Source organism: Teleopsis dalmanni, chromosome X, assembly GCF_002237135.1.
Source record: "Teleopsis dalmanni isolate 2A chromosome X, ASM223713v2, whole genome shotgun sequence".
NCBI lineage: Eukaryota > Metazoa > Arthropoda > Insecta > Diptera > Diopsidae > Teleopsis > Teleopsis dalmanni.
In genome coordinates this window covers 42,809,906-42,834,621 of record NC_051848.1, presented here as the reverse complement: position 1 = coordinate 42,834,621, position 24,716 = coordinate 42,809,906, and the positions used below count along the sequence as shown (strand labels likewise).

Here is a 24,716-nt window from a genome sequence, read left to right as displayed (position 1 = left end):
TCAGAAATTCAATACAAGTAGTAGGTTTCTCTCCACACATTTCCATTTCTGAATTAACTAATAGGGGTAACACACAACCAATAAACTCACGACACATAACTATGTCTCGTTCCTCGTTCTTTCCTCTTATAAGTATGAACAATTAGATGTATTTGACTTATGTATGTTTAGAATAAACAATGGCAATATTGGTCCAAATGCCGATCAAAATTAATCATCTACATACATAAAGATACAAACAGAAAATGAGACAGTATGTATAAGATATTGCCATCTGAATATGCATGACTTATTTGATTGACTGAAGTTACTCAAGAACTTCAAGTGGTGAATTTAGAATCCAAAATAAAAAAAAAATAGAGTAGAAGATCAAATCTATCTAAGCAAAATGATGACAACTTCAACTTTGGCAAGTTCAATATAAATTGCCTATGTATGAATAGTAAATAACAGCAAATAGTGTTTGATCCAGTATATTCTCATTTCTCATATAGTTTTTGCTTATGATTTGGTAATGACATCTCACATATACGTCTATTCAAGATACTTTATATGCCTAAATTTTAGTGCAAGCTTCTCACTTAAACTATTCAGGAGTGTGTATAAAATTATAATTTAAGTCCGTTTTCAATGAATCGAAAAGAGAAGAAAGTACTCATAGCAACTGAAGCTTTTTGTAATCATATGCATATCTCTTTCTCTCTTATATTTAAATTGGAGAACGTATTTACTTTCTATAAATTTGAAATTTCTGAATACCTAGTAGTATCCAACATTTCGCGCGTGAATCGTTCCTTTCCCCTGCTTATATCGCGCTAGTATCGCACTTGTCACGCGCAAGTATATTCGGGTTAAATAAATTAACTGATGACACAGACACATTATAGTTTCTTAAATGAATTTTCTGACTCCTTTAATTCCAACATTTAAAAATAAATAAAATGATTTATAACCCCGGTACCATAGTTATCAGTGCTCACGCCTTATAGCTTTGAAGAGTTGAGTTCAATCCTCGCTGTGAAAAGAGTTTCTTTTTATATATTGTATAATTATAGTTCTTTATCCCACGAAGTATTGGATTTTATGAATCAACAGAACCAAATCAGAGACTTTTTCTATGAAGGTTTCAACACAAAGAATTTAGAACTATAAGCGCTGTTACTGGGAGTGAGAGATACTAATAATGTTCAGTTTCTACTAATATCTTTACTACTCATAGAAAGGTATATATTTGATTTTTTATATGAGTTCATGATGCAAAACATATTCTATCAGTTCAGTTTATTTGGTAAAGACAAGACAAGACAAGACTCGCAGCAGACAAAACAAAACGCACATGCCTGCCTCATATTCCTTGTCAGAGTTTCATATCCCAACACTAATATTTGCCTCATAATAAGTACTTGCACTCATATAAGTTCCAAATAAAGTGAACTTTTACGAATCTACTAAGATTTCGTATGGAGGTATGGAGTTAGGAACACACGATTACTATTCCATATAATTTGCACACAGACCATCTCTTATAAGATCTCCTATGAGATCCATCCATAAATGTGTATGCATCATTCAAACTATTCGTCGTAAGGGAAAATGTGTGAGTAGAGGAATGTTGCATGGTATTAGGGATTCAGAAATTGTCTATTTGTAGAAACTATATACACTTAATTTATTAACCATGAATAAAGAAAGAGATGTTTATTAACGGTTGCACAATATATGAGCTCTCTCTCTCACTCACAATCATTCCACATAAACTTTACTTTCAATTTAAAATACTCACCTGCATAATTGATTTTAATTTTTTTTATTTTTAAATAGAAAACTTTACTTATACGTAAGTACCTATGCTTCAATTTACTTACAGTTAATATCATGACCAACTTATTTCAGGTCTCAGTATTTATTTTCATCTACTATTTCGCAACAAACGGAGGTAAGCCCTTTGGAAGTGCCATAATTTTACTTGGTATCTTAAAATCCAATATACTTGGTTATTGCATCGCAGCGAATTTATATATTAATTGGTATATAAGATGTAGCCGTCATATATATTATCCAAATGCTTTAATGTAACCTTAACTATCTGCATAATCTATTTAATGAATCAATCATTTAAAATATGTCTGATTTATTAAATATACATATACAAAGCTATTAGTAACCATGTCAATAAGTCTCATATAAAATCACTGGTTTTCAATTTGCTTGTATTCGTTATGAGTTAGAGCGAGAATGACATAATTGTAACGTGTGAAATTTTTGATACATCTATTTTATGACCGTTCAGCTTCTACATACACGACATTTCTGAAGCCCTAATACCTCACAACATCTTCCGATTCATACATTTTCCCCTTGCGGTGCATGGTTTGTACGATGCATACGCGAATATAGGTTGATTTGGTAGGAGACCTAATAAGAAGTACTACACGGAGAAGTGATGCATAATCAGTACTGAGCACGGATGTTACTTTTTGAATGTTTTCTTAGTTTAGTAATTAAATATTGTTTTGTGTACATGTAAATTTAACTACATAGAGTAATCTACTATTGCTTAATAAATATGCCTTTATTTGGTGAACCAATACAATGCAATTCAAAACAGACTCTTATATGTCGTTTTTAGAATTTTTATGGCTTTCCCATAAACATCACCGAAACTTAATTGGACCTATTCTTAGAATTGACACTAAAACATCCAAACATCTTAAAATTATTTTATTTCTATAAAATAAATTATTGTGCAAAATATTTTAAAATTCAGGTTCTGTTAACTTCAATAATTAATCATTTTGGTGATGTTATCAAGATGAAATAAAATCTTTGTAACTGAAGTAAAAAAAGAATTTGCCCCGAGTGAGGATCGAACTCACGACCTCAAGATTATGAGACTTGTGCGCTGCCAACTGCGCCATCGAGGCTATGAAACAGAATAGGCTCTTCTTTTATATAAATTAATTTGATAACAAAAGTTTTTCTAATACAAATACAGGGTTGTCAATATTATGTACCTATATATCCGCACTCAATTATATGTTCGCATGTTCTAATATTGTTCTAACATGTTCTTCTAAGTTGTGATGTGTAAAAAGTTTTTCTGATACAAATACAGGGTTGTCAATATTATGTCAATATTATATATCCGACCTCAATTATATTTTCGCATGTTCAAATATTGTTCTAACAAGTTCTTCTAAGTTGTGATGTGTAAAAAGTTTTTCTGATACAAAGACAGGGTTGTCAATATTAAGTACCTATATATCCGCACTCAATTATATGTTCGCATGTTCTAATATTGTTCTAACAAGTTATTCTAAGTTGTGATGTGTAAAAAGTTTTTCTGATACAAATACAGGGTTGTCAATATTATGTATCTATATATCCGACCTCAATCTTATTTTCACATGTTCTAATATTGTTCTAACATGTTCTTCTAAGTTGTGATGTGTATGGATAAGTCCTGTAGTATTAGTCTGCACTTAAAGCTGTGCGTTTTCTGTAAGAATCGACCAATCTTAACATAGAAAAGTTTCTGCACCTCATCTTACAGAAAAGTACCTTACTTATTACTTATTTGGCCAAAACAAACCGTCGCCGCGTTTCAGCCGAACGCTGCATTTGTAACCCCTCGCTTCCGCTGGATGCACATCTTCTTCGAAGAGCTCATATACCATATTGTGCAAAGTTTTATAAACATCTCTTTGTCATCAAAATCGATGAAGAACATACAAAGCAATTTCCTTGGTCAATATCTTTTTTTTCAAAATCAATTCTTTCACTTTAAATAATTGATTTGCGACATATACCAATACCCGAAGTATTGGGATTATGGAGGTTCTAGAAAAGTCAATACGAAAATTATTTATTCGATTTGTTTCGAATTGAGTTATATTATTTAATCGTTTAATTGTAAGTATACGTATACATATTGATAGTAATTTATATGCTTTATTTGAATAAAATTGAAGTGTTTTTATAATTAGAATTGTTCAATGTAAAAAGTAATCATAGTGTAAATTTTTTGGAATGATGTTTTGAATAAATAACAATTTATTTAAGTTCTCTTGTTAAAGAGAATAGCTTCATTGACTCACTAAAATTTCTTGCTGTATTTTATGTTTCATTCTGAATTGAGTTTGCTGTATTCTCAGGCCATATTCAGTTAATTTCTCAACTTCACAAGCACTAAGGATTTTTTTTCCATTTCCAACATCCATTTGTGTGAGGGGGTAATTACTTAGCTTAATAATTGTAATTATCTGATTAAATTTAAAAAGGGAACAAGTAAATTGGTGCTTTTATGTGAGAATTCTTTACTCTTCCGCTTTATTGTATTGTAAGAATATTTCATTTGAGGCTAATTATGCATACTTAACCGGCAATCTACTTTGCACTTCAAGAACAATCCAACGCATTCCGAACCTTCGTTTACCATTCTGAAGCTCTTAACTCTTTGCTGTAATTTTACTTTAACTTTTGCGCCTAAATTTATGCAAAGCTTTATTTTGCATTGCATTGCATTGTATTGCATCGTGATGCGTGGCTCATGAGTCATGACTGAGCTGAAGCAAAGCGCACCGCACCGACTGCAAATGTGCGTGTATGCAATAATTCAAAGAGTGCTTGTAGTGTGTGCTTATGATCCTCCAGCCTTGCTCGATGGACAAGAGGTGAGGATATGTAAGGAACTTCACTTGCTGTGGAATCATTTTAAATTCATTTATGAATTTATAAATTTACATTAATGCGCAAATATCAAAAGTGGGTGTTTCACAATGAATGAGGAATCTGAGCATGCGAAAAGTGCATAATTTTTAGTTTTGCAACTTTTGCCTTTTCGAAGGAAGCTGAAGCTGAAGCTGAAGCTGAATCCAAAGTTGTCGAAAGTGCAAATTACAAACTTTTTACATAAAACTCATGCTCAGCAGGCGTGCTAGGCACCAATAATCATTAGGAAAGTTTGTGTAAAATATCTTACTCTTTATCCAACTCAAACGTTAACTACCCGAAATAACACTGCAAAAACTAATATGAAATCAAAGTTAATGGATTATGGCGTGCTATTATTATTGAATTTCTCAGATAGAATTTTGTTTTTGTTGCTTTTTCCCATTGGAATGGCAAAAAGGAAATAATTGCACGAGATTCGTTTAGAAGTACCAATAAAGTTTAGTACAAAACTTTGTTTACTTAATATAATTCAGTAACTTTATTTAGTTTTTTTATTTTTAACAAAGATTTGTTGTGAAAGTATATATTATCTATTATTATTAAGCATGTAAATTTACATGCCAGTAGCGCATTGATGTAACATATATCACCATAAATCTATCTATATTTTATTTGATTTTGTAAATATTATTACTGAAATTGAATTACTCAAAATTAAGACATAAGAAATTTTTTACTGTGTCCTCAAAATAAATTAATAATATTTATAGATTTGTTTATAATGAGGTTTCTCGAACAGTAGTGAACTACAACAACAAAAATTTATTTTATATTATTTTAATTAATTGAATTTTTGGCTGACCATACAGCTGTTTTGAGTATTGCCAAATACCCATCATCAGTGGTCTTGGAAATAATTCTTGTATTTAATTATTCGTAAAAAACTTTTTGAGACTGCGTGTACCAGGATTTGAACTCGAGTCCTATCAAATTTTCCCTTTATCGCAGCGGCCTGAAATTTTAGATGTAGTGCTTTAAATAATATTTTTAAAATTTTAGAAAAATATCTACACAACTTTCTAAGACATGAATCTAAATTGATTTCACTCTCAGTTAAGACGTCTACATATAGTTTGTACAAAGTAATGAAAGAAAAAACATTTTTTGAAGACAAGTTATTATTAGAAAAATTAAAAGCTTTATATAAAAAAAGGAAGTTCGCTGATATAATGGTTTTTTTGTCTATTTTCTTAGCATAAATCACATATTGCATTGGAAACAATGTACTCATCGCAAAAAGATTTCACTCAAACCAACACAGACTTTGGCAAAAAATGACAGCTACCAACAATTGTGATGGCTCCACTTTGTCATAAGGGACTTTAGCATTACTTCCTGATTCGGTGTCAGCAAAATACGTCGTCCAAGTATCATTTCTACTGCGCTCATCAGTTTTACTCATCATTTTTTTGTTTGCACTACGATTTGAAGCCATTCATATCTGTTTGGCAACACCTTTGAGGAACTTCCTTCGTTGATCCTTTGTTTTTAACCTTGGGCGATGCTCTGTATAGATAATATAAGATGCCAATCCAATGGCTAGAGGTTTGCGCACCAATGAAAATAAATTGCTCCTATTTCGTTTCAAGTCAAGTTCTACTGGTTTCTCAATATGAACCTTTCGTTCAATTTTAGAGCAAGCAAGCTAATTTGCATTACCTATTATCGTTTAGGATTTTCGTTGTATTTATGTAGAGTGGTTTATATGGTTTCAGTGATGATATATTATCTGACTAATGGTAACTTGCAAACTACTTATGAATGTGAAAGATGGATAAAAATCTCATTTACAAGTGTGTTTTTTTCGTTCACTTTAGGAACCATAAAATGGATAACCATATATGTTACAGTGATAAAGACATTTCAGTGATTTGTTTGATTTAAAATTTAATAATTCCACTATGAAAAATAGATTACTAAAATGAATCTAGAAACGTATTGAAAGTGAATAAATTTCTCAGAGGTAATGTGTGCGACGAACTATTGAACTGACATTAAATTCTAAAGAACTCCATTTACGAGGAAACATCTTAGTAACATTGCCTTCCTTGGGCTCAAAGTTCAAAGTTTCTTACTCCATCAAATAATAGCGAATAATAAAACTGACGTCGTCAGCATAAAGAATTTATTAAAATTAACTTGTTTAAACTCATCTCTAAGGATTATTATGTCACATTATACTCGCATAAACTCAAACTCATTTATCATAATAATATAATTTTATATAAAAATTTGTTATTAAAAGAGTTTATATAAATATTTTCTATACACTGTTTTATTTTTCTCTTTCTATTTTGTTTTATTTTTTCAAATTTTTTTTTTGTTTATTCTATTTATTTTATTTTTTGAGGCCATCATATTTTAACCCAAATGCGTGCATGTGGCTCTATAGGTTGTGTGCCTTTTTCTGCTTGTCATCCATTATGTGGACCTACGCATTTTGTACACATATCGACTAGAGCGAAGCACATATATGAAGTGCTTGCGTATCCCAAAATTTGATAATACGTGCGTTTACTTTGAAAGAAAAATCGTTTGTAGTTCCCCGCATTTTTCTGTCATAACTTCTCGAACTATTTTGCTGAAAAAGGACTTCTGTTTTTGGCTCTGCCGTATTGCAATCGGGAGCGTGTGTAAATATTTTAACTCGTTTGTTTTCTCATGAAAAATTATCAGCTCTGCAAAGTAAACACATAAATCCAAATCATTTAGGTGGCACCATCGGAAAAAGGGTTTCAAAGTTTGCGCTGCGACGTACGCAGCAGTAAAACAAGCAGTAAAATCAAATTTTATTATTTCATATTTTTTGAAATAATTTTTGAGTACATAAATTGGATTTTTACGTCTTTTTTTCGGCAGCTGCTGTTACCCTCGGCCACTTTCTTATTGATTCTGTGTATATTACCAACCTAAATTGATGTAATTTTCACATCTCAAATACTGGACAACAAATGCCAATAATAGCAAAGCTTGTTATATTTTACGATTGCCTTAAATAAGTTCAAATCTTACAATAAACACACTTCTGAAAGCCCTTCCAACAATTGTCCTAGTAGTAATTAATGTGTTAAGACATATATATGAGTTTCACTAAAATTCACTTTGTACAAATTATTTAAATTCATTTTGAAATTGCTTTAATTAATTACTGGTAAGTATTTTTTTTTTATTAGGAATTAGTAAGAATTTTAGCTTTTCGTCACCAGATACAATCCAATCAGTTATATTCTAAGGTTACTTCAAATAAAACTTGATAATAAAGCAATTTATGTTTTTAAAAAAGGTGTTAAATTACAACGACAACCGCTATTCAAAATACCTCTCTAATAAAAGTATATTTTCTTATAATCAACATGATTTCCTTCGTAATAATTGACTTTAAACAACAAATTTAATTTTTAAAATCAATAAAAAACTAAACAATTGAACTAATGAACTAACTCCACATTTAATCATATTTTTATATTTTTAATAAATGTTTGATGCTTCGGGTTAATGTTTGTCGTTTCGGAAAAATCAGATAGAAATTGTTAATGAATATAAATACCTCGGAATATCAACCCTCTCCTACAATAAACATTTGACCGCTAAACTTTTATTGGGTAAAAGTGCAATTAACTCCGCGTGGATACATTACTATATTACTATCTTTTTATAGCCAGTATTTAAAGTATGCATCTTAAATTATTTCACAATAGTATTAAAACTTTATACAAATGGTATGAACACGATTCCTTTGTCGCGAATGCTAGGTTGGGATCTCATGACATGTACCCACAGTTGCAATACGTAATACTATACATTATTTTTATTACGAAAGCACACAGCAACTGTAAAGCCAAGTTAGATAGTTACTCAGAATACCCCAGATAAGGTAATATTGCTTGTTGTGATATGTACCAAGCAAAAAATAAAGTAGCTACTCTGACAAAATATCTATAGTGTTGTAAATTAATCTCAACTTCTTGATTCTTCTTCTTGAGTTAGTGCTATCACGGACTTTTACTCTATAATGGTTGAGGGGCTTATCTCTACCCCACTCTAGATTTTAACTAGGCTAAGAATTCATATCATTTAATTAATCTCGAGTGTTATATAGATTTACTAATCGAAAATGAAAATTGCATTAAGAGTTAAATTCGATTCAAAAATTACCCCAGTTTTACTCATCGAAAAAGCCATTACTATTGCATGAAACGGTATTTCTCTTAGATGTAACTTGAAGATTATAGATGTGGTAGAAATTGACTCCTGTCGAATCTGTCATGAAGAGAAGGAAACATCAGAACATGTTCTATGCAACTGCCCAGCGGTAGCAAGACGTAGACTCGATTACCTTGAAAGCGGGATATTAGTCCCAACTCAAATAGGTAAAATTAAGCCGACAGCAATAACAAGATTTATAAATAGTCTAAAATTGTCCTAGTTGGGCCTTTAGGCGCACAATAGATCTTTTAGGTCGGGGTGCTTTAATAGCCTTTTACTTAAAATAAAAAAAAAAACGGAACCCCGAAAAGTATGCAACAAAAATATTTATATTTGTATTTTACTTCACACGATCCCATACGTATGAGTTCTTTCTAAGATATGTGTTTAATTAATTTTTTAATTAATTAATATAAACAAAAAAAATTAAATCAAAATCAAAATAATAAGTGAATAAGAGAAAATTATCTATAAATTTTTAAAAAGCGATCACATAATATGGATCGTGCTTAACAAACGTGAATGTTAAATGAAGAAAATGTGTGAAAAACTTGATTTGAGAAAAATAAATTGAACTTAAATGGTGGCCAATTACTTAAATTGAAGTTTATGCGAAATTATTTCGCTTTAAAAGTAAATCATTTTAAAGACCAAAAAAGCAAAAAAAAAAAAAATAATAACATGTATATGTGTATTTTGAGTTCAGAAAAGTTTTCGACGACTTGCAACATATGCTGCATAGCAATTGCGGTAGAGCAAGCAGTAAATAATTTACTGCGTTCGTTTATATTTTTATACATTTTATTTACAAAACATTTTTTGCAGTTAACATTTGCAACAACAACAATAACAACAACAATAACAACAACAGCAGCAACAACAAAACAAAATATAACAAAACAGAAAAAAGTAAAATTCTGAACCAAACTTATGTGACCAATTTCAGTAGATTTATTAACACAAAAAATGCAGTGGAAAAGGGCAAAATCACAACAATAACAGAACAGAACAAGAAACAGGAACCACACAGTGTGCATGCCATAAAGGACATTCTTATTGGAACACACAGACATACACACACTCACACATACCACATGAGAACTGAAAATCGCCACACTCACGCATTCATGCTGCCATGAGATGAATTGCCTTGCAGTTGAGCTCTTGTGTATTTTGTGCTGTAGCCAGTCAGTAATGCGCACTGCTTGTTACAGCTCAAGTGAAGCGCACTTCGACACTCGAACATGTACACACACTGTTTCACATACACACACACACACACCAATGGATACTGCGAAGTTTCGTTTCAATACACATGGCTTTTGTGTGTGTGTGTGCGTGTGTGTGTGAGTGTGCGTGAGTGCATGAAAGCTGTTTAGATTGTTGCAAATAAAAATTGGTTTCGTCGACTTGACAACGTAATTTTGCAGATTCAATTGCAGTTGCAAGGACTATTGTTGTTGTAATAATTTAGAATAAAACACAACTTTAGCTACATGTCCTGCTTGAATTCATTTCCTTTGTAATGGAGTTGAATATCCTTAAAGTATTTGGATTTCGTTTGTATCATTTATTTGAGTGCATTATCCGTTAGCACGGTTTGCAACCAAAATGTAATCTGGTGTGGTCGTAAGTACCGGAAATAAACCTCTGCTAACGTGCATCAGCCTGGAAGTTACTTACAAACTGACAACAATGAGATGCTCCACTACTCCATGAGTTATGCTCACAGGTGGTTAATGCTCATTTGGAATAAGTTTGTGTAATTGCAGAGCTTGTCAACAGAGTGTTATAGTCAATTTGACAAGAAATTAGTAATGCAGTGCAGTTATCATATGAGCTTGGTTTAGAGATTGGTTTTAATTTTAAGTCTTCATCTAATGTTCTGCACAGATTTTCGTTTATTCTATTAAGATATCTGCAGTTGAGAATCGCATTCCTCGGTTGCTCAAGTAAAGCATATTAAATAATTTAAAAATTTCATTTATCAACGCAATTTAGAAAGGAAACTATACTGATAAGTTTATCACGATTAAGCTTAGAAGATAATGAAAATTCCTTATTTTACTTTTCTATCTTAAAATATGACATTACAACCACTTACTAATGATATTATACAAATTGAGTAGTTGTAAGCTATTGATTGATTTAGTCTACTTCCAAATAAAATATGTGACTATTTACTAAATAATAACTAATCACAGTAAAATGATGACCATAGTGACAGATTTGTTGCTGCGTGTGTGCCTAAATAGACACTAAATACAGTCAGATGATACTAAAAAAAATAAATAACATTAAATAATAAGGAATAAAGTATGTATAAAAATAAGAATTTGTTTTAATTTTCTATTTTGAAACATAAAATTACAACTACTAAAAAAAAGATTATTTTAGAATCACACTATTTTAAATAAAGTTAAGTACAAAATAAAATTATACAAATTAAGTAGTAAAAAGGTACTGATTGGCTGATTGACTATGTTTACATAAGATAAGTGCCGTATGTGCCTAAATATATACTTATTACAGTAAAATGACAAACATAATGAAACATTTGTTGTTGTGCATGTAACTAAATAGACACTAATTACAAAGAGATGATAATTAAAAATAAATAAAAAGCTTAATACAATTAGGTATGTTAATGATTGAACATCTTAATTACTCAAGAATAAGATAATAGCTACATGTTCATACTTGAATACCTTGACATCTGCATTTCTATCAAAAATAGGATATAGTTCAGAAATTATGGTTTAATACCAATGTGTATAGTTATTTATATTTGTGAAAAGTTTTTGTATTAGGAGACATGAATAATGTAACTTTAGTACTTGCTACTAATATGTAAATAAATATTTTTGACTGAAACTATCCAGAATAGCCATCCTTTCCTGTGCAAAAAGAAGTTCTTCAAATATTTCTTATATTATTTTTTGCCTACGCTTACTTGACTTTTATTAAATCAAATGAGTACTAGAAAATAAAACCAAAAGACATTTTTCGTTTGCGGGCAACTTTAATTTATCTAGATTACCTTAGGTCAGAGATACTCTTTAGGAAAGGAACAACAGAATTTAGAATGAATTCAGAAATAAAGAATTCAGACAATTCAAAAAGAATTCAGAGAACTCTGAAAGAATTCAGAGAATAAAGTAAGAATTCTAAGAATTCAGAACCAATTCTAAGATTTCAGAAATTCCAAATTTCCAAAAATTAAGAAAGTCTCTCGAATCATAATTATACAATCAAATATTTTGTTTGTTTCTGAATTCTTTGCATTCATTCTGAATTCTAAAAATTCTTTTAAAGTTCTCGGGGTTCTATCTCAAATTGACCTGTCTGAAGTGACCTGTATCGCAATAGCTGTGATTGAAACCCAATGTTTCGCATCTATAATGACTAAATTTATTCCTTAGCTCTCTCCCAAGCAAGAAACTATTTCCAGTATAGCTTCAGTTGGTACCGACAGACTTCTCTAGAATTCTCATGAAGCGTTTATGATTGTAATATACTCATGTTAAGAGCACCGTGGTGTCGATACTTAATGACAAATAATCATGTTAAAAAACTATAAACTAGAATCAAGTACTAAGATTTCTTTTTGATCACATATCAATGTTCAGCATTTATTATTTTGGTAGCTGACAAGTTTTAAAAAATAATGAAAACATCTTTAAACTTACATATAAAGATCTCTTTATTTTTCATTTAAATAGATTTAAGAAATTGATTTAAGTAATTGATTTGAAGAAAACTAAAATGAAAAATAAAAACTAGTGTTTGTCACCAAAAAATTAATAATTTATAACCCTTATAACGCGTTTTCATATTACGTGATTTCAATCCCACGTCTTATCGAAACCTTCTTATCTTCAATGAAAACCCTATACGGTCTCTTTGATTTAGGCTTGTAACTGTCAATCTTTCAACGTAGAAATCAAACAAGAAGAAAACCATTTCTCTGAAGTGAGTCGAACAGTGACATAAATTGAGCGAGTGTTCAATTGCTCTTATTCTAACAACTTCCACAAAACCCTCTATAGGGGACATCCAATTCTGTCGGGTACATAACTGTCAAACAATGGCTTGTAATAACAGACGTCAGCAGTTGGACAACATTTCTACTTTGTTCTCTCGTGACATGTATTCGGCTAAACTTGCCATTATCATATGACAGATTTGATTCCATCTTTTAAAATTTTTCTATTTTCTTACTGTTGTTATTGGTCCAACAAGACACTTTAAAAACTAAAGCAGGATATCTATCTTGAATGATTTTGCATATCGCGGTTACTAAGTTTCGTACTACAGTAAATGTATCAATATTAGTTGTTAAAGAATAAGACTCATTTTCTCTACATATGTTTCAGATTTTTTTTGTATTGAAGAAATAATGAATTTAAAAATATTAACTACTATGTAAACAATTAATTTATTAATATTAATATTTAAATTACTTCCAGAGACCCATGACTCCATTTGAAGTCAGTTGAACTAATATTGTTTTTCAAAGCACTTAAGTAAATGTGAGGTGTACCAACATCATAAGATAAATTGCACAAATTGCTACAAGTAACGTTAAAGTTTAAATTCTTTTTCTGATTTACTTATCTTTCACAACTTCAAGTACATTTTTACGTTGTTGCAGCAGCACAAATGCATTGACAGCCTTGCCAAAGAGCAGGGAGTGGCCCCATTTGCCAGGTTATTCAGCGATTCAATAGTTTGTCTGCATGTGCGCTTTATATACTTCCACCTGACGTGCACGCATTCAGGATTTATCTCGTATTTCATTCAAGTGGCTTATTTGTCTACTTACTTGTCTATCTGTCTGTGCTATGGATAACTCGTGCTCAATCTACATATTTGCCCAAAACGATATTTCACCGCAAAGACAACTCATAAATCTTAAGCTACTCAGCCTGCTTGTCAAAGGATGCGCTGTTTACAGTAGCGATTTCACTTCATTGCGTTATTGTTTGCACAAAGTTTTCGTTTTGCTGCCATTTAAGACTTGCCTTCTTCATTCTGTTATGAAGTACACCTTAAACCATTTCGATTTCTACACAAAAAATTTGTCCATCAGTTTGTGACATCAAGATATACATATTTATTTTAGACTGTAATAGTCTATCAAACTTCTAATAGAAAAGATAACAAGTCTCTGAAGCATATCATCATTTATTTTTTTATCTGAATACTTTGAGAGAACTTTCGAAATGACCCATATGAAATAATTCCCTCACTCACAATTCATATAAGCACAATTTTGAATTAAAGACGGTTAGGGTAGTTTTAAAAGCGAGTCTACGACAGCCTCTATTTGCCCCCCTTATGGGTCCATTGCGTGTATATTGGATTCGTGTTTTAAGACATCCCACCTAAAGTAAATGGTTTTCTGGAAGGCTTAAACCACAGGTAACTTTATGTAAAGATTATGTATTTTCCTAATTTAGACCAATCTGCTTTATTTAAGTTAATTAATTTTTTCCCAAAATTTTGTGATACTTTTTTGGATTCCTCAAAAAATCTTTTTTCAAAAATTATAGTCCTGTACAATAGATAAGAGCTTAATTCTTCTTCTTCAGCTTGGTAGAGGTCGCAACGATCGACGACTAAAACTCTAAATCTTTGTGCGTTCCTTCTTATGTGTTGACCGATTGCTAGGAATATAATATTATTAGTCATCTGCAAAATCTCTGTGAATGCCCAGCTCTAGCATCCAGAAGATATAGGTTCTTAGGAAAATACTTTTGTGATAGTTTATCAGACTGCTCAATGGTGAAGATGAAAGACCTATTAAATTACTCTACTACTCTCTCCTCTTCTATATTAGGGTTCTTGCGAGGAGCGTGGTAACAAAACGGCGAAAAATCGCTAATTGAGGTACATTTGAAGTTATCTTATGACCTGCCACTGCAACCAACCAACCAACCAACCATCAAATAGATTGCTTAAATTATTTCTCTCTTTTCTCAAGATCGCCGGCTAAAATTCGAAAATTTATTATAGTATATTTATTATATTTATATATTATTTATTTATTATTATATTTATCATTATATTTAAATAATGAAATAAACTATATTTATAATATAAACTATTGTTTTCAATAAAAATGTTTTCATCGAACAATAGTGAATTGCAACAACCGACATTTTTTTATTGTTTCCAATTAATTAAATTTATAGCTGACCATACAGCTGTTTCAAGTATTGACAAATTCCCGTAATTACTGGTTTTGAAATTATTTTTCATATAAAAATTCGTAAATTAAATTAAACTGCAAGTACCAAGGGTTGAACTTTCACCCTGCAATTTTTGAAGCTCAGAGTCAGTGTTCTTTAACCAACTGACCTAAAGCAGTACTGGGCTTATATGTTCGTACTTACTGTTTTGTTTTTCTTTTTCTTTTTGTCATTTTTTAAAAGAACTAGGTCCTTTCTACCTAGTTCATGCCCTTGCTTTCTGATTTAGATGAGCCTAGTTCACTAGGTATTAAATCTATTTTCTTATTCTTCTCTTCCATGATTACTGGAATGAAGTTTCCACATTGCTGTGGAAATCTTCTTTCATTCCTAAGAGGTGGTTTTAGTGGGTTCAAGTCTCAGACTGTGGCTTTCGATGCTTTCCACCTACTGCAAAAAAAAAAAAAAAAAAAAAGACGAGGATGTCGTCTAACCTCCATAAGACTTTTTTCATTAACGAATATAAAATATTACTTAGGTTACACTTATTGTTATTATTGTCCAAAAATATGAAGGATGGATGAAAACATGGATGGATTTTAAACTCGAAAATCCATCCTCGTTTTTTTCATCGTCCTATGATATTCTAATAACTACAGCTTTCTTTAAGTGTGCTAATTTTTTTACAAAGACATTTCTTTAACACATTATTCTTAACATACTATACTATATACTCCTATACTGTACTATATAGTATATACTATATATATATATAATACTACATGCGAGCATTTTGATGAAACGTGTCGTAAGGTCGGTACCGACTGTATGGATACTTATGTTGTCATATCCTTTATGTGCGTACTCAGATTGGTGTGGTTGCTGTAAGTCAATCAATATTATTGCTAAATGACACATAATTGAATGAATCTTTTTACAACTTTAGTGAAAGTATTTTACTGCTCTGTAAAGGATTTTGCGAAAATGAATTCAATTAAAACAAATGTGAATAATAAAATTAATTTAAATTATTTACAATAAAAATAATTATGTAAAAAATTTTTTTTAATTTAATTTTTAACGTAAATTTAAAGTAAATATTGAAAATATGAAAATTATGTTAAATTTATTGATTGAATTAAATTTTTCATTCTGCTTGATGAATGCATTTATACAACACGATAGCTTGATTGCCGCGCATTGGAAGTCTTCATATGACAGCATAAACATGGCCAAAATCAATATTTTCATGAAAATGAAAAATGACTTTCACCTGGCACCAAAACGTAAATGACCCCGCCACAGAACAAATGATCCCAAGGCGCGCTAAGCTAGCCCAAATGTCCGACACGAAAAATCATTTCATTTCAGAGGACATGTTTGCTGTACCGACTATCAAATCACCAAAGATAAATACACACAAGCATTCCGTAACGTAAACATTGTATCCGCCACTAATCTTCGCATCGTCGGGCAGACTGGCACTTTTTCATCCACTCTCTTGTAACGCAAACAAATTTTGTCAAACCAATGTCCTTTTATCCCGATTTCACTTTTTTTTAGGTTGGTAAAGTTTTTATGGTTTTTGCGCAGATAAAAGAATTGAGAAATTTGCTCGAACCCCGTGTTTGAGTGATTGCTTTCGTACCAGAAAAATTGACCTTATTTGAAAGACTGGAACAGCCAAGTTATGAGTAATGCTGCACATATCATTCATAGTAGCAATTTAGTACATAGGAGACTAAAATCAAGTAGAACAAATAGTTACTAATTCATTTTTTTTTTATTTTACTGATAATTAAAGAATGTTTAAAATATTTAGAAAAATAAAGTAGTTCCCTTCCCAAAAAATAAAAGTTTTAATAGTAACTCTATTTTTTATTGCTATCTCATTTCATCGAACTAATAATTCACTTTGTACTTCCCTTGAATGATAACCAATCGTTGAATAATTATATCCTGTCTGTTATTGATGGAAAAGGATGTTGTCACTAAATTATGCTTCGACGTATATAAAAATATGGAATTCCAGTTGTTATAGTTTTATTTATTATTTTTAAAAGAGGTTTTCGAAAAGTAGTGAACTACTACGAAAAAAATTCATTTTTATATTATTTTAATTAATTGAATTTTTGGCTAACCATACGAGTATTGCCAAATACCCATTATCAGTGATCTTAGAAGTAATTCTTTTTTAAGACTGCAAATACCATTAATCGAACTCATACCCTGTCAAATTTGTAGCTCAGAGTCAGCACTCCTTAACCAACTGTTCTAATTATTTTTATTTTATAGTTATGTAGACAATAATTTGCCGAACTCATAAAACAATATAAGTTGACAAATTAAAAATTTAATTTAATTGAAAATTATTTTTTGTATTTTGTGAAGAAATATGAATAATCTAAATAAAAAAGGGATAGTAGCAAAAAAATTATATATTTTATTTTAAATTATATATAATTTCTATGCACAAAAAACAGTAATGAAATCGTACAATAAATAATGCGTCTCCAAAATAAAAGTACCGAGACACAAATTTAAATAAAAAGCAATTAAATATATAAATATAATTAATTAATTCAATTATTCTGGTTTATGATTTCGTTGTAATATAAACACAGCTGCTTTATGTCAGTTGGCTTATGAACACTGACTCTAAGCTTTAAATTTGGCAGGGTTTGAGTTCAACCCTTGGTAATTGCAGTCTCAAAATTTATTTAAGAATAATTAAATATAAGCAATAGTTCCAAGACCACTGATGATGCTTATTTAGCATTAGTCGAAGCACCTACACGATCAGCCAAAAATTTAATTAATCAAAAATAATAAAAAATTTTTCTTGCAAAAAAACGCTAATTGAGGTACATGGAAAGTTAGCTGATGGCTTCCCATTGGAACCAACCAACTACTTAAAGCCTTTATTACCAGTAAGCAATTATATCAAGTATTAGATTTTTTTTTTAAACATGCATTTATACTTAGCATTAGTTAAGAAATTCTACGTCCTTGAAATGAACTGTATCATCGTGCTTAGTATGCTATTAATAAGATCTGTTTTTTATATTGTTTTATTTTTTTGTGTTCTTTTACGATTTTGTCGTTTAAAATCTTTAATGGTATTATCCATAAAACTATGCAGATATCTTCTTCTGATACAATGTGATAATCAGAGGTTAACACTGTATGTTTCATCTCCCAATTTAAGATTCTTGGCTCAAATAGTTAAGAGACTGGAACAACATACCTATATTATCTATCTAAGCTATACATTTGTGAAAAGATAACTTAATATAAATTTGATTCATTTCTATATACTCTATTTGTTTCTGTCTATCTATTCTATCTATTTCTATTTATCTGTAAGCTAAGCAGCTTAAATAAATATAACATTGGAATACTATATCTTTGCTATTTAATATATCCCGCAATATCCCGCAATATATTTGTGGGATGAGGTGCTGATATCAATTTGATCTATTTTGATCTATTCTATTTATTTCTATCTATCTATGAGCTAAGCAGTTTAAATAGATAGAACATTGGAATATCATATCCTTTCTATCTAAGCAATATATTTGTTGGATGAGGTATTGTTATCAACATAGTTCCATTTTCATCTATTCTATTTATTTGTACCTACATATTCTATCTACTGGCTAAGCAGTTTAATGAATTGGAGATTCGAACACCATTTGTGTGATGAACTATTGTTATGGTTTCGTATACTGTGCTATCAAAACCATCTATCGCATACATAAAGCAATTTCTTAAGCCTAAAATCCATTTTGCTGCACATACTGATCATACATTGCGATTAGTAATGTCAACTTTACCTTAAAATAGCCAAACCGTTTGTAGAGAAGAGCTATAGAACGCGAGTTAAGAATCTCCATAGGTGACTTTTTTTAGTCCTGGTAGACGAATTCTAGTTTAGATAGATTTGTGCGGTTTTGTTATATGCGGGTATAATTTACTGAATATGCAGTAAATAATTGATTTATAAATAAATATTAAAGCTCCACCAAAATGAAAAAGACCTTTCTTCCTCAGTTGAAATATATTATTTCTATTCTTATTGTGTGTGTCTTATATTTTGTAGGCATTACTAATACGTTAATCTGTAGAATCCAAATCAATTCGTTACAAATGGCATAAACAATTTACGTTGATTAAATTTTTCTATCAAAAGCACGCAATTTACACGTACCAAATTACAACAAAATAAAACTAAATTACGCTAAGGATATTTATTTACACATATTATCATATACACGACTTCATACAAGTATTATATACATACGTATATATATATATATATATATTAATAAGAGCAAAAACAAAAGCACGATGTACTGCTGTTGGTGTTGCATTGGAAGATATGTTCAGTTTTAGATAGAAAGATTTGTCTACTCATAACTTCACAAGTGATTCAGAAAATGAGGATATGTCAATGCTCAACACCACAAAATCTAACATAAATGCTTTCATCAAAACTTATCGCATGGAAACACTTGGAAGCGAATTGAATTTGTACAAATGTCAATACAATAGTAACAACAGCAGCAACAACAGCAACAACAAGAGTAGCAACAACAGCAACAACAGGAGTAGCAACAACAGCAACAACAAGGACTACATCAATTTCAATCAATGTCAACGATAAATTCGTCAATTACATATTCACAGCAGATACAAAATTTTCCTGTTGAAGTTCAAAATAGGATTATTACGACAAAAACATGCTAGAACATAAAAGGAAATCGAATTGAATATTTTGCCAATGAAATGAAAGGACCCAAAAAAAGGACGAAGCGAAACGAATATAGTTCACATGTGAATGGGAATCATATGCAAATGTGAGGCGAATAATTGAATTCAAATTAAACCAAATGAGACAACAAATGGTAGTACGGCAGAGAAATTTATAACGAAATCCTGTGAATCAACTATATAAATCGGATATGCAAACTATTTCCTATTAGGAATTTAGCGTCGGAGGCGTAATGATGTGATGTTTGTTTTACTCTTTAAAATTCTTGTATTATCTTTAACTAAAGAATTGATAACGAAATCATAGTAAAGTCAAATCGAAAACTGAAAAGTGAAAAGTGAAAACGGATATAAAATAAAGCAAAATCCTCGACAGAATAGCATAAATGAGCTACAAATCTTGTATCTTTGCTACGTGACACTCACACAGATTGCTTTGTCCCACAAAGCTGCTGAAAGATGTATCACACGTGTTTCTTATTTAAAAAAAAAAAACATCATTACAGGGTGTGGTAAACTATAATAAGCTATACTTCCAACAAACAGTTTAGCTGCAGTTGTGAATTTTAAATTTTTTAAATTTTAATAATTCAAAAACTACACCAATCAGGATTTTCTAACATCTCCACAATTTCTAATGAAATTCAAATCAATAAGAATATATAATACATCTACTCTCCCCACAAATCAGATGGAAGCAGGACAATCATATTTTATCACCCATTCCGGCAGAGTTCTGTTCAATTTTTATTTCTAAACCAATGTCTATCATAGTGTAGCACAGGTTTACAGCCAGGGGAGGGGGGAGAACTAAGACCTCCCTGTGAAATAAATAGAAAAATCGGTGTTGATATTTCATTGTTAAACCAACGAATGTCATGCTTCAAGACAGGTAGCTTGCTAAAGTGAGGACGTGAGCTTTAGAGGCTGAAGCCACATGTTATGGTTTATAAACTAACATATATCACGCTTTACGTTAGGCAAATATCCTCGAAATAAATAGAAGAACTGATGTTCAAATTTTATTGTTAACAACAAAAATATCATATTCAAACACAGGTATGCAGATATTAGTTTTTTGAGAAGCTGAATCCTTTTTGAGGAGCTTCAGTTTCTAAAGGCCAAAAAGCATCTTTAGAAACTGAAGCAACGAAATTTATTTAAAACTTATTTATTTATCTCATAATAAATAGAAGGATCAATGTTTAAATTTGATTATAAAACTAACAAATGTCAAGCGATAGCACATAATCAGGGGATGTTGAGAGACTGGAACCAATTGTATGACTGCTGACTGCAGTGCATCTTTTGACATACAATCAAGCCAATCAAATAACAAATGTTATGTTTCATTAGAGGCACATACCCAAGAAAATCTTATGAAGTTGGTATCAACCCTCGAAAAATGGAGTGCTCTTAAAATTTTATTATTAAACCCACTATATAACCCAACTGTTGTGTTTGAAGTAGAAAATCGTAAAACAACTGCACCATATGAAGAAGAAGAAAGTTCTCTATCACCTCTTTATAGAACCTTAAAAAAAATGCTCCAGGAAAAGATATTTTGCTCTAATAACAAAACCATCGCTGAAACTAAGACATATTTTAAGACCAAAGATGAAGCATTCTACAAAGGAAGTATCGAACTGTTTGAGAAGTGCTGGAATGACTGCATGCTATTGTTTTTGTAGGAGATTAAGTTGTGGAGTAAAATCGAATTTTGCCAAAATATTGTTTTATTGGTTATCTTATGGACTAATTTATGTAAAAATATTAACAAGATTTTAAAAATAAAATAAAAGAAACGTTGGAAAAACTTAAAAAAAGAAACTATGGAAGGACAACGATATTAGTGTATTAATGATAATAAGAGTCAGTTTTCTTTTTGTAATTAATTTAGTGAACTGCAAAAAAAAATTTGACACACAGACAGACAGAGTTCTGGTTACCCCAATGATCATTGGTGGTAGTAATTTGGCACCAGAATTATAATAAGAAACCATTCATATTATATTATTAAATAGAATTTATATTAAGATGTTATTAATATATGACAATATATTAGAAAACCGATCACAGATGATAGACTGAACATTTGATGAAATGACTTGTAAAGGAGATATTACCCACAATAAGTGATACAATTGTGATACGAGTAAATACTTGATTTTGTTCCTAAATTGTATTATGGGAGTGGCTTATGTTCACAATTAATGAAAAATTACTTAATTCAAAAATTTATGGCTGTAGTATCTAGTTAACCAATCGATTGTAAGACTGTTGAAGATGTACAGATATGCATTCACGAATATGTCGATTTGGATGCCGAATAATATATCATGAATGCAATTAGGCATTCATAAACAAGACAACATTAATGCAGTTAACAGCAATATTTCAATTGTCATTGCTGTTGTTAATGCTGATGATCATTGCCTGTATGGCAGCAACTTTTGCAGCCAGCAATGCCAGTGAATGTTTCAAATTACTTCGAAGCAGGAAATGAACGTTTCATTTGTGATAAATACGGCAAACAATAATAAAAACTCAACAACAAAAATCCAAAAGCCAGAATAATTGACAAAAAGAAGAATAATCAGCCGTGAACAATATCCAAAACAATGTTGAAATCAGCCACGAGCAAATTTCAAACAACATTCTTAATGACAAGTAACAGGATAATGATTTTAATTCTGAAATCTCAGTTATACGCAAAGCCGGCCACATAGGCGGACTCACATAGTTAAATATGCATGTGTTTACATTACAACATAAATGCGTTAGCTCAGACATAAACAAGTCAGTAAACAAGCAAATACATCACAGACTGCATAGGAGCAGTAAATTTGTTGCTTGATTGTGCTTATAATCGCATTAAGTCCACAGACACCGCACCGCATATACAAGTGCAAATTAAGTTGCATACTAGAAAACATGCTTGCATGCAGCTGAAAGTGCTCAATTAGCATGACAAAGGCATGTCCCATCCTCCTGTGAGCAAACACCTTTCATATATGTATTTTTCAAAATATCTCAAAATCGTTCGACACATAGTTTGCATGTCCTTCAACGCAATTCTTGTAAACAAACTCAGTGCCAAATGCTAATTGCCGAATTACAATCATAATTTCAAACATAATTCAAAATAATATCCAAATAGCAGAATCACAAGGTTCCCGTTTCTAGGTCGCCACAATTTGACAACCGATTTAAGTAATATCACCTATTCAAAATATCTTTTTTCACTGCTCTGTACGCCGATATAATTTAGTTCTAGAGATACGGAACGTTAAACGTTATTACTTTTTACAATGATAAGTCCATCTCTATCCAACTTTAAGTGGTATGTATAATTTTTACGTCGATAACACAAGGAACTGGTGACAATAAATAGACTGGCACCATCTGGCGCATCTACTAGTTTTCTGTAGTCTTCACATAAATATTTTCAAATTGAAGATTTAACAAGAAGTGAGAGAGACTTAAGAAGTCTCTCTCAAGAGAGGGACTTCTTAAATCCGTGGTTTAGTCGAAGTCGTGCCAGTGATGAATAATTACGATGCAATGGATCAGGATAAGTTAGACATAATCTTTCCGACCTTCATGCTAACTGCCACACTTGTCATGGTACCCTACTCTTAAAAGTTCTGGTAAATGAATCCACAGCGCAATAGCCATGTAAATAATTTATATGTACTACATATTTTGCAAGATAATGTTCATTAACTGCTTACAGATCTTGTTGTTGATGTGATTGTGTCTGTTGTTTTCAAACTCTCGTTGATTTTTCTAGTACAATGTATTTTAAAAGGGACACTAAAACATGTGGTTATAGTGTCTCCTGTAGTACATATCCACCGGAGCTCGAAGAAAAAACTCTAAAAAATCTATTATGTCTATGTTCAGGCTTGTCTAGAACCAGGCTTAAACTATTTGACACACCATTCTTTAATATACTTGACGATCTGGTCAGCATTAGCATTAGTCATATACTTGCTTTTCTCAATACATCCACCTGACCATTTTTCTACTCATTACTATTAGTAATGTGAAATCAAAAAAAAATAGCTAATTGTGTATAATTCGTTTCTCCTTCCACTACACCTAACCTAACAATCTTCCGGCAAACTAAAGTTTGTACTGATATATTTTTTGTTATTTTTCTTTGTGCTTCCTCGTAGTACAGAAGGATTATCACAGAAACTCTCGCATTATCACACAAGTTGCTTTGCTAGGTTCTTCTTATTTGCTTGCTCCACTCAAATTTTTAATGGTAACTACCTTTAAAGTAAATATAGAATATCAACCAGGATAACCAACATAGGGATTTACTCCACGAGTTTTTATTATACCATAGGTAGTATTAAACTAATTGGTATAAAGAAGATCGTTAAGTTTTATTTACATATTATATTGTAGAGTAATAATTTTATTAAAAGTCTTTTTAGAAATCTCTAAATATTAGTCAAAAATATAATTCAATAAATTAGGAAAATAAAATTTAATAAACAAATTAAATTTACGAAATTTCTATTTAAAGGGCTTTATGGATTTTTGGAATGACTTTTAGTGGGAAAAGCTTTAAAAACGTTGGTAACAGTGATTTGAATACACATTTCAGACTCATTTCATAAGAAACTTTAGGTGTTTAAGTGCAGAGTAGGTATTGCTGATACTCTACCTTTTTTAAAATGTCTAAGTCCATCACGGAATAACTGAGTAAATACCTCACCTAAAATGGAAATGATCTCATTTAAGAAATCATACTAGCAACATTACTTAGCAGATAGCGACTCTGCCAACAAACTT

General features: G+C 30.9%; 1 non-coding gene across 1 annotated transcript; it reads right to left on the bottom strand.

The window, feature by feature from the left end:
• Positions 1 to 2,851: 2,851 nt before the first annotated feature.
• Positions 2,852 to 2,924, bottom strand: Trnam-cau. The gene has a single exon. It is a non-coding gene; the product is annotated as a tRNA-Met (tRNA).
• Positions 2,925 to 24,716: the final 21,792 nt, after the last annotated feature.